Source organism: Canis lupus, chromosome 19 (assembly GCF_011100685.1).
Source record: "Canis lupus familiaris isolate Mischka breed German Shepherd chromosome 19, alternate assembly UU_Cfam_GSD_1.0, whole genome shotgun sequence".
NCBI classification, from domain to species: Eukaryota; Metazoa; Chordata; class Mammalia; order Carnivora; family Canidae; genus Canis; species Canis lupus.
The window spans coordinates 14,555,284-14,571,043 of NC_049240.1; the positions used below are offsets into that span (position 1 = coordinate 14,555,284).

At 34.7% G+C, this 15,760-nt stretch overlaps 1 pseudogene; it reads right to left on the bottom strand.

Moving 5' to 3' along the window:
• Positions 1 to 4,784: 4,784 nt before the first annotated feature.
• Positions 4,785 to 5,622, bottom strand: LOC100685412 (annotated as a pseudogene).
• Positions 5,623 to 15,760: the final 10,138 nt, after the last annotated feature.

Below are 15,760 nucleotides of genomic sequence, written 5' to 3' on the forward strand. Positions count from 1 at the left end.
TGCATTTTATCTTAAAGGAAGAATACATCTTCAACTTAATTATTGTCCACAGAAAAAGCCTCTTCCTGTGTGTCTTTTGTATGCTTAGTATATACACTCAACACACATGTTTTAGTAAAGTTCTATCTGGCATGACAGACACATATGAATGGATGATGTTATATGTGCTCCCAGAGATTTTTTTTTAATCTTAGGTCATGGTTGTAATAAATAATATGTTGGACTGAACCAAAAACTCTAGTGGTCCTCAGAATGGTTCTCTGAAAGCACTGATTGATGATATGTATTGTGGAGTCAGTATTTCCAAATCTCGTGCTACTAAGGAAAGTATCACATTACTGTTAGAAAAATAATAGCCTCAGGAATCAGATATAAGTGCCTATCATGACATTTTAATCTGCTACATTGGTCCAATGATACTTGTTTATAGGCTTGTTGTGAGGATTAATTGAAATAATCCATATGAAAGTATTTTTAGAAGGATTAGATTTCTGTGCAAATGAATAGCACAAATAAAAGTTGTGTATAAGGATATTATGATACGTCAAAGACTCTGGGAGAGCATATATATAGTATTTACACTACAGTTTAAGGACTGGAAAAATGTGTTCCAGGCTCTGGCAGATGTTCTTAGATCAAATGATGTTTTTGTGAAAATTTATGTAAAATGTTCAGCTGATGTAGGATTAAACATGAAAAGACAGTATAGTGGTTTTGCTTTTGGTTAAAAAGAGCCATTTCAAGATCTTGTGTTATTTTAGTCATGTGTTTTAGATCTGGTAATGGATGTAAAGGGAGTTTCAGAAGAGGCTACTAAACTATTTACATTTTGAATGTTTATCCTGGATTCTATTAGGATTTTAGACATTTTACAATAAAAGCACAAACAGTATATGGCAAATTACAAATTAGAAGTTGAAAAATAGAAAAATTAAATAAAAAGTAGAAACCAAAGGAGAAAATAAATGAATATAATTAGGATTTACAGAGTTGTTATGGTTTTGCCGCAATTGTTATGTAGTTTTTTCAACTTATAAAGTAAATGTAATAAATATTTTTAAATAGAATATGTAAAAACACAGAAAACTGTATAAAATGAAAAATAAAAATCTCCCATAGTGGCACTTGGGTGGCTCAAATGGTTGAGCGTCTGTCTGCCTTTGGCTCAGGTCATGATCCTGGTGTCCTGGGATTGAGTCCCGCATCATGCTCTCTGTTCAGCAGAAGAGCCTCCTTCTCCCTCTCTTTCTGCCTCTCCTTCAGCTCATGCACTCTCTTTCTCTAAAAATCTTTAAGAGAAATCTCCCATAATTTTTCCAGCCAGAAGTAACTATTAACATTTTGATATGTATCATTTCAGCAATTTTGCTCTCTATTAATACAAACCTAACTTTTATATACACATTTGGGCTCATATTTCACACATTGTTTTCTTTACAGTACATTTTCTATTCCTTTGAAAATTCTTTGAGAAATGATTTTTTGTGCCTACATAACCATTACACAGATAACCATAACTTACTTAACCAGTATCCTAGTACTAAACATATATTTTTTCTTCAAGATTTTTTGCTATTGTAAATGGCCCTCAACATACTTTTGTACAAATCTTTATGTCAAACCTTATAGTTTACTGAAAAAAATTTCTAGAAGACAATAGATTTTTTTAAAGATTTTATTTATTTATTTATGAAAGACACACACACACACACACACACACACACAGAGAGAGAGAGAGAGAGGCAGAGACACAGGCAGAGGGAAAAGGAGGCTCCAATGCAGGGAGCCCAACATGGGACTTGATCCCTGGACCTGGGATCACGCCCTGAGCTGAAGGCAGACACTGAACCACTGAGCCACCCAGGGATCCCCCGACAATAGATATTTTTATTGGGTCACAGGTCACAAAAAATTGCACAGGTGTGCAATATAGTGATTCAACAGTTCTATACATCACCCAGTGCTTATCACAAGTGTACTCCTTAATCCCTATTACCTATCTCATCTATCCACCACCCACTTCCTTTCTGGAGACCATCAATTTGTTCCCTGTAGTTGAGTCTGTTTCTTGGTTTGTCTCTCTCCTTTGTTTTTTTCTTTTGCTTATTTTTTTTTCTTAAATTCTACTTATGGTGAGATTATATGGTATGCATCTTTCTCTGACTGGCTTATTTCACTTAGCATTATACTCTCTAGCTCCATCCATGTCATGGCAAATGGCAAGATTTCATTCTTTTTTATGGCTGAATAATGTTTCATTGTATGTATATATACCACATATTTACCCATTCATCTATCAATGGACACTTAAGTTGCTTCCATATCTTGGCTATTATAAGTAATGTTTCAGTGAACATAGGGGTGCCTGTATCTTTTCAAATTAATGTCTTTGTTTTCTTCAAATAAATGCCCATATCATATGATAGTCCTGTTTTTAATTTTTTAAGAAACCTTTGTACTGTTTTTCTTAGAGTCTGCACCAGTTTACATTTCCACCAAAGTGCACAAGAATTTCCTTTTCTCCACATCCTTGCCAACACTTGTTATTTCTTATTTATTTTTATTTTTTGATGGTAGTCAGAAAGTCATATTTCATTGTGGTTTTAATTTGCATTTCCTTGGTGATTAGTGATGTTAAACACCTTTTTATGTGTCTGTTGGCCATCTGTATGTCTTCGGAAAAATGTCTATTCAGGCCCTCTTTCCCATTTTTAAATTGTATTGTTTGTTTCCTTGGTGTTGAGTTATAGAAGTTCTTTATATGTGTTGGATATTAACTCCTTATTGGATATATCATTTCAAATGTCTTCTCCCATTCAGTAGATTGCCTTTTTTGTTTTGTTGACCGTTTTTTCTTCTTGTGTAAAAGCTTTTTAGTTTGGTGTAGTTTTGTTTATTTTGCTTTTGTTGACCTTGCCTAAGGAGATTAAAAATTCCTACTGCAGTATTTAAAAATTCTTAATATAGTCAATATACTAATCCTTTGTCATATGTTATATAATTTAATTGTTTTTCACCTGCATTTTAACTTTTTTATGTATTTATGAATTAAGTCTATCTTTACAGTCATAGATAAATGCTGTCTATAAATACTTCAGAATCCCAGAAACACACAATTAGGTTGACATTTCTTTGGAAAATTTAGGACTCTATACAAGGCTCAGCATATTTTTATTTGTCCATGAGGTGGAAAAATCCACTGCATTATGACCTGTGAGCATGGTGAGGATATTTCTTAAGAAATATTTATGAATGTGTTTCAGAATTTTAGTGAAGGCTTGCTTAAGTCTCCAATGTTCCACTCCCTAAATTAAGCCTAAGGTGATTTTGATCTGGAAATATTTGAAAGAAGTTGTAAGCAGTTTCTTTCCTACTTTTCACTAAAAATAAAAATCTCTGTTTATTATTATAAAAGATAATCTTTGGATATCATTTGTGATTTATGACAATTAAACCATATTGACAGAGTTTTAGAGTATATCCTATTTTCTGTGGTATAAGCCAAATATCTAAATTATATAAAAGTTATTAAGAAATATGTGCTTTTCCAAATTGTGTCTGATTTTTCAGAATTGTGAACTGCTCTGACTCTGGCAGTGGTATTAAATAGCAGGTTTTGTATGAACATCAGTAACCAAAAATCTTTATCTCTTACATAATATACCACAAATAATCCAAGGCTGAGGAGAAATCAATAAAGCTTTCAAATTCTCTTATATAATTTTGAACCAACTGTAACATGAGATGACAATAAGTGTAATATAGTTAAGAGAGGAGTAGCTGTGCTTCAAGGCTTCTGCTTGTAAGACATTGGTCTCTAAACTCTGATATACTCTGAAAGTGTTAAGGAAGAAACTGATGTAAAGTTTACATATGGTGCTCAATAAACAGATTCATAATTTTGGGACAATGAGGACTGACACACAGATATGTCTTTCTCTGAACTCAGATTGCATTTGTGATTATTTCTAATCTGTTTAGGATTTAATTATTCTCTACTTTTTGATTTACATGTGCCAGTTTCTTTTCCAACTAGAGTGGAAGCTTCCAGAGAACACTTACCACATCTAATACTTCTTTTTATGTCCCTGATATTTTTTTAAAGATTTTATTTTATTTATTCATGTGAGACACAGAGCGAGAGAGAGAGAGGCAGAGACACAGGCAGAGGAGAAGCAGGCTCCATGCAGGGAGCCCGATGTGGGACTCGATCCCGGGTCTCCAGGATCACGCCCTGAGCTGCAGGCTGCACCACCGGGGCTGCCCTGTCCCTGATATTTTTAACAGCCTAGGACACTTATTAAGTGATTAATAAATCTATTGACTAATTAAAATTCTTTTGCAGATGTTTTCTATCACTTTCTTTTTTAAGTTGAAAAACTATTTCATCAGGAAAAAAAAAAGTGATCCAACTTTATGTGTCTATCTACCACAAGTCTTTGGGCCAAAAAGACTCAAGAGCAGTGATGCTCTCATCAAGGTCATTCCCAAGTCCAACATCCACTAGAAACAGTAAGTAGGAAGACAGCACATCCCCCACCACAGTTTCTTCACATAATGAGGCATGCTGGGAGAAAAGAACATAAATGGGAAACTATAGAAGTATTGAAGAACAAGAAGAACAGGAAAATGGGCAGAGCAGAGGAAAGGAAGAAGTGGTTTGAACTTAGCAATGTAAATTAAGGTCCACAGTTCTGAGGGGACTGAATTTACAGAGCCAAGAACGTCCCAGAGACAGGATACCATGAATGGTATATTCTCATACACAACAGTAGCTCAGGATTTCAGCCCACACACATCCCACTTTGATATTCTGTGTTGTCAAAGTCCCTGATGGCCTCCACTGCGTCCTCTACCCAGTTCATGTGTAGGAAGGAAAATCTTTCACAATGTCACATTTGTCGATTAAACCACACACCTCAAACTTTGCCTGAAGCTATTTGTTAATAGAGGTGGGGCTAATGTTGCCCACATGCAACTCTGGAGTTTTTGCTCTTTTTCTTGCTGGCTTCCACATTGATGTCCACCCTGTGCAGTTTGTAGGGTAGAGGTTGCGTACAGATCCTTTGCTGCCATCTTGTCCTCCACGTGCCCAAATAAGTTTTTTTATTTCTTTAAAGATTTATTTATTGGTTTGAGAAGAGAGAGAGAGAGAGAGCAAGAGTGGGAGAGGCAGAGGCAGAGAGAAAGAGAATCCCAAGCTGACTACATGCTGAGTGTGGAACCCAGGGTGGGGCTCTATCCCAGAACCCTGAGATCATGACTTGAGTGGAAACCCAAAATCAGGGACGCCTGGGTGATTCAGCAGTTGAGTGTCTGCCTTTGGCTCAGGGCATGATCCCGGAGTCCTGGGATCGAGCCCTGCATCAGACTCCTTGCATAGAGCCTGCTTCTCCCTCTGCCTATGTCTCTGCCCCCCCCCCGCCCATAAATAAATAAAATCTTAAAAAAAAAAAAAAAGAAACCCAAAGTCAGGGGCTTAATGGACTGAGCCACCCAAGCAACTCCAAAGTGATAGTTCTTAGTGATGCCACATTCTAGCACCTTCCCATACTGCTTAAAGAGTGAGCACATCTTCTGCTCTGTGGCCTTCTTGGGCATGTTTCCAAGGAAGAGCTTCATTATTTGGACACTGCCTGCAGGGAACTCAGCAGGGGCTCTTCCTTGTGGTGCAGATGTTTCTGACAAAATGCTAAAATGGCAATGGCCACATCAGTGATTCTGGGTAGAAGCTGCTATCATTTTAGATGGACTGGTACTCAGGTAACCCTGCATTTAGGTTATACAGCGACATCATTATCAATGCAAGAAGCAATGCCTAAAGCTGGACCAGTTAGGCCATTCTTCTCTGCTGACATTGGACAAATCACAGGGGAGAAATTGGATAGTTTCTTACTGCTATTTGGACTTGTCTGTACATTAGGCTTTCTGTTGCAAAGAATGAGAAAAGCAGTTTTTTGGAATTATTGAAAACCTAGAATTTTAGCCTTAATAAGCCTTATCATCTGTTGTCTTGGAATTTACTCATTTCTCTTTATAAACAAACATCTTTTATCAATATAAAATCTTAAATTATTAATATTTTAAGAAAATGTATCTTTTATTCCAATTTGGAACTTGAAAACCACACTATTTGAAAGAATTTATGACAGATTAAATTTATCTCTTTGGGTTGATTGAAAGGAGGAAATTAGAGTTCTGGCATAGCAGAACTTGAGGTTTTCTAAAAAATTCAGTAAAGAGCTTTAGTCTTAAGTAAGAGTGTGTGCGAGCCTGCATGTGCGTGTGTGTGTGTGTGTGTGTGTATTTTGTGGGAAAGGGTTGGGAAATATGTTGAAATCTCGTTTGGAAATATGTTGAATAATGCCTCTAATTCCTTTCCAGTGTTAAAATTTTGATAATGTGATGACCTTAAGCTCTATAGCTGATTCAAATAACTTTAATTACTTTGAGATGTTTCCTCATTTTAAAATGGAGAGATTGAATGGCTAATCTGCCTCAGTTTGTAGGAAACAGGGAAGATCATACTTGTCTGACTTTAGAAAATGACAAAGCTATAAAAATGCTTTTGTTATCATTGCTGTCTTTGAACTAATGATACACGTTTACATATATTTAAATTAGTCACTCATACTACTCAGTAATATAAAAATCCTCATATTCTGCTAACAGTGACCTGAGTTATCGTGGATTACGCCTGGAAATTATACATGCTGATGAAATTTTAGTGTGTGCTCAATTGTAAGCACTAACCCTAAAGTAAACCTGTTCCTGAGGTACCTGGGTGGCTCAGTGGTTGAGTGTCTGCCTTGGGCTAAGGGTGTGATCCCAGTGTCCTGGGATTGAGTCCTCGCATCTGGTTCCCCACAGGGAGCCTGTTTCTCCCTCTGCCTATGTCTTTGCCTCTCTCTCTCTATCTCTCTTGACTAAATAAATAAAATCTTTAATTGAAAATAAACAAACAAACCCATTCCTCACTACCTAGTAAATGTTTCTGAACTAATTATTGAGCTGCTATCAGCTGGAGTTGCTGACAATCATTAGGAACTTCCAAGCTCATTATGTGTTCAAAAATACAGCACTTGGCACCTTAAGAACTGCTAATTATGCCCAGATCCTAATCTTAATTTTCCAATTTATTGTGATTTCTTCATTATGTCCTAACAGTCTGAGTAAGCAGCTTATCTCCCAATATTTCCACTTGCCTAAACAGATGTTCTCTTTAAACAGATGTTGGCGCTTCCTGGGAAGGAGCCAGCCCTGTTTGAAGAGAAGAAATGATAATTTACTTAATCTTGTATAAAGCTTTAGGGGGAGGAATTGCATTGTTCTTTCCCAAACCCCTCCTCATTACCCACTGCCAGTGAAATTCAAAACACACAAAAAAGTAGAGGTAGCTCTGACTTTCTTTCTTTTGTTCAATTTTTTCTTCCTATCATTTCATGTCTCCCTCCATTTTTTCTTTTTAAAGTAGTGTTCTTGTAGTTTAAACTGATTGAAGAATTCAATTCATAATTAAAAATCTGATTTAAAAGTTTGAAAATTATACTGTAATGTTCTCGTCATGTGTGTACAGTCAATGACAAAGATAAAATAGTCAATAGCATAAAATAATCTAAAATTAGTTGAGCTTATAGTTTCCTTACATCTCCATAATTTGTGTTGAGTGGGAAATCCATGACAGATACTGAAAACTAAGAAATTTCCTATGAATTGTGAATTTTGCAGTCTGTATAGGCTTGAAGTTTAATGTTATAAGAGAAAACAAATATGACCCTAAAGGATTATCTAACCACCTCATTCATGGGTAGAAAAAGCTAAAGTTCTGATAAATCCAGTGACTTACTTAAGGATATATGCAAACTGATTGTTGGTAGATCTACAAAGGAAAACAAGCTTGTTTCCCCACTATTTAAACATTTTATTTAGAAATCGAATTTAAAGAATTGATAACAGTCTTTCCCCCAGGTCCTGGCAAGGTATTCAGTATATGGTACATGTTCATTAAATATTTACTTTTAAGCAAATGCTTTTGTTTTATTAACATCTTTCTCATTAAGAAGTACTATTGAATCACAGTTATGGGTGATGGTTCAGGTACCACTATTATCTAGATTAAAAATCTGGCTCCTCAGTCAACAGTTATATTATCTTGCACAAATGATCTAATTTTCCTGTGCGTCCATCTCCTAAATTTCTGCAAAATGAGGATAATAATTAGATCTGCCTCATAGATTTTTATGAAGAGTAAATTAAAGCACTTGAAACAATGCTTGGCTAACACATAGTAAATGCTGAAAATGGGAGTTATTATTCTTTCTTTATGAATCAATAAAACACATTTTTATAGGAATGAAAGTATAATTTTTCTTTCATGAATACCATATAAAAATTGAGGCATAAGCATGTAATGGAGGTTATGAGGATGGGATCGAGTGGGGGTAAATTGCTTATTTTACAAATACATCTTTATTGGCAAAACCATTGACTGTAGGTTTCATTTAGTTGGAGAACATTTTTGGTGAGTCCATTTGAGTGCCATTTTTTATATTCTTTATATTCTTAGTTACATAACAACATAATCCAAAATCTTGAAGTGACTTTAGAGTTTCTATGGACTACTTTTATCCTATAGAAATATTGGTTTTGTTCCACTCTACAGAAAAGTTAGTATAACAAACTATTGAATCTAAGAGTAATTATAAATAAGAAAAAAGCAGATGAAACAAATTAATATAACTTTATTGGATGTACCCTATTGCTGGGAAAATAGAAGGAAGAGGTTGTTTGTACATTCTTTGCTCTCTTGTGGCCCTGTCAGGATTTTAGGAAGATATGTAGATTTTTTAAAAGATCTTATTTATTTATTCATGAGGGATGCACAGAGAAAGACAGAGACCTAGAGGGAGAAGCAGGCTCCCTGCGGGGAGCCCGATGCAGGACTCGATCCCCAGACCTGGGATCATGCTCTGAGCTGAAGGCAGATGCTCAACTGCTGAGCCACCCAGGTGTCCTGATATGTAGAATTTTAAAGAAAAAGACTAATGTTCTTGTGAAATTAGTCCATCTGTTTTTTAAGATTTCATTTATTTATTTTAGAGAGAGTGAGAGAAAGAACGAGTGTTGGGGGGGAGGGAGAGAATCTCAAGCAGAGAGGGGGAATCTCAATATTGAGTTTGGAGCCTGATGCTGGGCTCTATCTCATGACCATCAGATCACAACCTGAGCTGAAATGAAGAGTCAGATGCTTAACTGACTGCACCACTCAGGTGCCCCTAGTTCATCTATTTTTTAAGGAAGAAGCTGTTATATGGATGCTTATCATAAAAAAGTAATTTATTATATAATTTTTGCCAACAGATAAGCAAAATGGTTAGTATTTTATTTTTCAGGTACTTTATTTTCTCTAAATTGGAGAGGAAAAGATTCATGATAGCAGTGGATCAATGAGTGAAACAATCAATCATGCCTTGCTCTTTGTGTTTTAAAAATCTTTATATGATTTTAAAGTCATGTTTATTGAAGTATAATTACATATTATAAAACCTAACCTCTTTTAAATGTACAGTTTGAGTTGTGATAGATGTACACTGTCATGCCATCAGCATTTCAGTCAAGATATAGACCATTCCTACTACACTAAAAATCTCCCTTGTGACCATTTGCAGAAAACCTCTATCTCTATTTCTCACTCTCAGTCCCAAGTAATCATTAATCTGATGTCTATCCCTAAACTTTTGCCTTTTCCAGAATATTATATACATAAACCCATATAGTACATAGTTTTTGGTGTCTGGTTAATTTCACTTAGTATAATATATTTGAGATTTGACCATATTATTGCATGTATCAGTAGTTTGTTCTTATTTATTTTGGAGTAGTATTCTATTTTATAGGTTGTCTTTTCACTTTGTAAATGGTTATCTTCACTGTGAAGAGGTTTTTTACTTTGATATCCCATTGATTCATTTTTAAAAATTTTGTTTCTTGTATTTTAGTTGTCATATCCAAAATACCATTGTCAAGATCCATATCTATATATTCTTTTTTTTAAGATTTTTATTTATTTATTCATGAGACACACAGAGAAAGAGGCAGAGACACACAGACAGAGAGAGAAGCAGGCTCCACATGGGGATCTCGATGTGGGACTTGATCCCAGTACCTCCTGGATCACGCCCTGGGACGAAGGCAGGTACTAAGCCTCTGAGCCACCTAGGCATCCCTCCTATGTATTCTTATAGGAGTTTTGTGGTTCCAGGTTTTATATTTAAGTCTTTAATTGATTTTGTGTTAATTTTTGTGAGTGGTATAAGATTTGGGTCTAGTTTCATTCTTTTACATGTGAATGTGCTATTACCTAAACATCATTCATGGAAGAGTCTTTTTTCCATTGATCATTCTTGAGTTCCTTGTCAAATATTAGTTGTCTGTACATCCTTCAGTTTATTGCTAGGCTCTTGATTATGTTCCCTTGATCAATTTTTCTGTTTTAATGCCAGTACCATCTGTTTTAATGACTACAGATTCATAGTATTGCTTGAAATCAGGAAGTATGATGTCTCCTGCTCTGTTTTTCTTTCTCAGGATTTTTTTGTTTTGTTTTGTTATTTAGAGTCTGTGGTTCCATACAAATTTGAGGAGTGTTTATTTACTTCTATTAAAAAAATAACATTGGAATCTTGATAGGAATTGCACTGAATCTATAGATGTCTTTGATAGTATTAACATTTTAACAATATTAATTTTTCCAATCTATAAACAAGGGATGATCTTCCATTTATTTTGTATTTTCTTTGATTTCTTTCATCAGTGTTTTATAGTTTTCAGAGTAGAGATCTTTTACCTTCTTAAATTTATTCCTAAGTATATTATTGTTTTTGATGCTATTGTAAATGGAATAAATTTTTAAACTTCTTTTACAGAAAATTCATTGCTAGTGTATAGAAATTCTACTGAGTTTTGTATGTTAATTTTGTATCTTGCAACTTTGTTGAATTTAGTGGGATCTAACAGTTTTTTCATTGAACTTTAGGTTTTTCTATTTTTAAAATCATGTCATCTGCAAATAGAGACTGTTTTAATTCCTCCTTTCCAATAGTGATACTTTTTATTTCTTTTGCTTACCCTATTGCTCTACTTAGAACTTCTAGTACTGTGTTGAAAGGAATGATGAGATTGGACACTTGACTTTTTTCTGATCTCAGGGGAAAAGCATCTAACCTTTCACCACTGAGTAGAATGTTAACTGTGGGCTTGTCATATATGGCCTTTATGTTAAATGAGATATGTTCCTTCTTTGCCTAATTTGTTAGAAATTTTTACTATGAATGGATGTTGAATTTTGTCAAATGCTTTTTCTGCATCTATTTAGGTGATCATATGATTCTTTTCTTTAATTCTATTAATGTGATGTATCACATTGATTGATTGATTTGCATATGTTGAATCATTGCATTCCACAGATATAACACATGTGATTATGGTGAGTGGTCCTTTTATGTGCTATTGAATTCAGTTTGCTAGTATTTTATTGAGAATTTTTGCATCCATTCATCAGGGATATTGGCCTATGGTTTTCTTTTTTAGTATTGTCCTTTTCTGGTTGTGGTATCAGAATAGTACTAGCCTCATAAAATGAGTTTGAGAGTGTTTTCTCAAGTTAGATATTTTGGAAAAGTTTGGAAGTGTGCATATCATTAAATATTTGATGAAATTTACTGGTGAAGATATCTAGTGCAGGGCTTTACTTTGTTGAGAGATTTTCAATTACTGATTCAGCCTAGTAAGAAGACTTACTGATTCAGTCTTCTTACTAGTAATTTGTTTAGATTTTCCTTTTTTTAAGATTACTTTTGAAAGAGAGAGAGAGGATGAGGAGAAGTGGGGAGGAGGAGAGGGCAGAGCCAGAGGAAGGAACAGATTCCTGGCAAAGCAGGGAGGCTAAACCCTACATGGGGCTGATCCCATGACCCAAGCCAAAGGCAGAAAGGCAGATGCCCGACCCACTGAGCCACCCAGGTACCCCTCTATTTAGATTTTCTATTTCTTCCTGATTTGGTCCTGTCAAGTTATATATTTCTCAGTTTTTTCATTTCTTCTAGGTTGTTCTGTTTGTTGGTATATGGTTGTTTCTGCTATAATCCTTTGAATTTCTGTGGTATCAGTTGTGATTTCTCCTTTTTCATTTATAAGTCTGTTGATTTGGGTGCCTTCTCTTTTTACCTTACTTAGTGTACCAAAGGGTTTGTCAATTTTGTTTATATTTTTGAAGAACCAACTCTTAGTTTGGTTAATCTTTTTTATTGTTTTTCTGTTCCCTCTTTTATTTATTTCTGCTCTAATCATTATAATTTATATTATTTTGCTAATTTTGGGCTCAGGTTGTTCTTTTTCTCATTACATAAGGCATAGGATTAGGTTATTTATTTGAGATCTTTCTTGGTTCTTAATGTAAGCACTTAATGCTGTGAACTTCCTACTTATAACCACTTTTACTGCATTCCACAAATTCTGGTAATGTGGTTTTCTTTTGTTTGTTTCAAGCAACTTTTTAATTTTCTGTTTAATTTCTTCTTTGATCCATTGGGTTGTTCAGGAAGAATTGTTTAATTTTAATATGTTCATTAATTTCCTAGTTTTCCATTTGTTATTGATTTCAGATTCATGCCATATGGTCAGAGAAGATACTTGGTTGATATTTCAGTCTTCTTGAATTTGCTAAGACTTGTTTTGTGTACTAAATTATTGTTGATTTATTGTTGATTCTAGAAAATATTCCATGTATGCTTGAAAAGAATGTATATTCTTCCATTGTTGGATAGAATGTTTTGTGTATGTCTGTTAGGTCCATTTAGTTTATAGGGCTGTTCAGACATTTTGTATTCTTATTGACTTCTTGTCTGGTTAATATATCCATTGCTGAGAGTGAGGTACTCAATTCTCCAACTATTATTGTGTTAATGTTTATTTCTACTTTTAGTTCTGTTAGTTTTTGCTTTATATATTTAGGTATTCCTGTGTTGGGTACATAAATATTTGCAATTATCATATCTTCTTGATGGATTGGCCCCTTTATTGTTATATAATGGCCTTCTTTGTATCTTTTTAGCATTTTTAGTTTCAAGTTTATTTTGTCTGATACAAGTATAGCTACCACTGCTTTATTAGGGGTTACTATTTGCTTGAAATATCTTTTTCCTTCCCTTCACTCTCCGTCTATATGGTTTTAAGGATAAAGTGAGTCTTTTGTAGACAGCCTATTGTTTGATCTCATATTTTAATCCATTCAGCCATTCTGTGTCTTGTAATTGAAGAATTCAATCTGTTTACATTTATTTATTTATTTATTTATTTATTTATTTATTTATTTATTATTTGTTTATTTATTTGTTTATTTTAATATATATTGTGTGCACAATGAAGGAAAAGTGATGCACAAGGGGTGAGGGTTGAGGGAAGGGAGGTGAGTTAAGGGTGGAAATAAAGACAGGGTAAGTCAAGTACGGCCCTACTCCTCAGGGAATTTGCATTTAAATTATTGATGGAGAAGGACTTACTATTGCAATTTTGTTAATTATTTTCTAGTTGTTTTGCGGGTCCATTATTCCTTCTTATCCTCCTGCTTTTTTTTTTTATGTGTGTTTTTATGTCTTTTGTATCAGTATACTTTAATTTCTTTATCATGTTCTTTTGTGTAATTACAAGGTTATCTCTTGTGGTTACCATGAGATTTACATAAAATATTTTAAGCTTATCACATCCTGTTTTAAACTGATGCAAGTTAGCTTCTTTAGAATTAGTAAACTTTACACTTCTAGGTTACTACTGTTACAATGTACATTTTTTCATGTTGTGTAACTAATAACAGATTATTGTAGTTATCATTATTTTTACTATTTTTTAGAGTTTCAAGTGAATTATGGACCACTTTTACTGTACTGAAGAATCTAACTAGACTATATATTTACCACTACCAGTGAGATATACACTACTTTTTTGTGTTTTTATGTTAGTTAGCATTATTTTACTTCTACTTAAAGACTCTTTTTAACATTTCTTGCAAGGCAGGTATAGTGGTAATGAACTCCTTCAGCTTTTGTTTGTTTGGGAAAGTGTTTCTAATTTCAGTTCTGAAAGACAGCTTTGGTGGACAGTTATTTTCATTCAATATTTTGAATATGTTATCCCTTTTTTGTCTGGTCTGAAAAGTTTCTGGTGAGAAATCTACCTTTAGTTTCTCTTGTATGTAACTTCTGTCTTTCCTCTTTCAGGCCTTAAAATTCTTTTTTTCCCTGACTTTTTTTTTTAAGATTTTATTTAATTATTCATGAGAGACACGCAGAGATAGGCAGAGACACAGGCCTCTGGGGTCCTGGGATCATGCCCTGAGCCAAAGGCAGATGTTCAACCACTTAGCCAAACAGACATCCCTTTCCTTGACTTTTGACAATATAATTATGTATCTTGGTGTACCTTTATTTATGTTTAACCTATTTGGCATCTTTTGGGCCTCATGAATCTGGACTGTCCATTTGTCTTCAAGTTTGGGTAGTTTTCAGCTATTATTGCTATTTTTGTGTGTCTTATGAATTCCTGGCCTTTCTTTACTCTTTTTCATTCTTTTTTCTTTGCTCCCCTGACTGAGTTAGTGTCCAATATCCTAACCTTCAGGTCACTGATTCTTTCTTCAACATGATCAAGTCTATTTTTGAATCTTTGTGTTGAATTCTTCAGTTGTTGTATTTTTCAGCAGTTACTGTATTTTTGAACTCTAGGACTCTGTGTCTTTTTCTTTCTTTCTTTCTTTCTTTCTTTCTTTCTTTCTTTCTTTCTTTCTTTCTTTCTTTCTTGATGGTTTCTCTTTCCTTCTTGAAATTCTCATTTTGTTCATGAGAATTTCCTTCTCATTGTTTTCTTAATTTTGTTTGGTTATCTGTCTGTGCTTTTTTTATAGTTCACTAAACTTCCTTAAGAAGATTGATATTCTGAATTCTTTGTCTAACGGTTCATAGATCTCCATTTTTTTAAGGGCATATTGGAGTTCTATTAGTTTCCTTTGGTGGTATCATATTTAACTGATTTTCATGATCCGTGATTCCTTACATTGGTATCTGTGCATTTGAATAATTGGGATCCTCTTTCAGACTTACAGATTTGCTTTGGCAGAGAGACAATCTTTCACCAGTCAGCTTGGTTTGGGTTTCTAGGTGTGTCTTCTAGTAATGTCCTTGGGCTGGTGGGGCCTTCTATTATGGTCTATTTTGGGCTAAGGCAACTGTTCAAGCTCTGAGGATAGGGACGGGGATTGTATCTGTAGCTGAGAACAGTTGGGTAGGACTGCTGGCTTGGTTCCCTGCCCATGTGAAATGATAGGTTGGGCTTCATAGTTGCTTGAATTCTCTGGTAAGGCTTACTAGATATTAGGAACTGGGTACTATATTCACTAGTAGATGGGGGTAAGAATTAGCTTCCCTGATCTGGCAGGGCAGCAGGATGGGACCCAGGGCTTATACAGGTCATTATTTGGGCACCTGAGTCAGTCCAGAGTGTGAACTGAATCCCCTGGTCAAGTGAGGCCACCAGTTTTGCTCTGCAGATTGGGGAAATCACAAGCTGTGCTCTTTGTCCAAGTGTCAGTAAACATAAGACTGAATGGGCTATGTATCTTCCCATGTGCTTTGGTTGGATTCCCTGGTTTGACAGGTTGAAGGTTGTATTTTGCAATGAGTAGGACTATGAATTAGATTCCTCTGCCTGG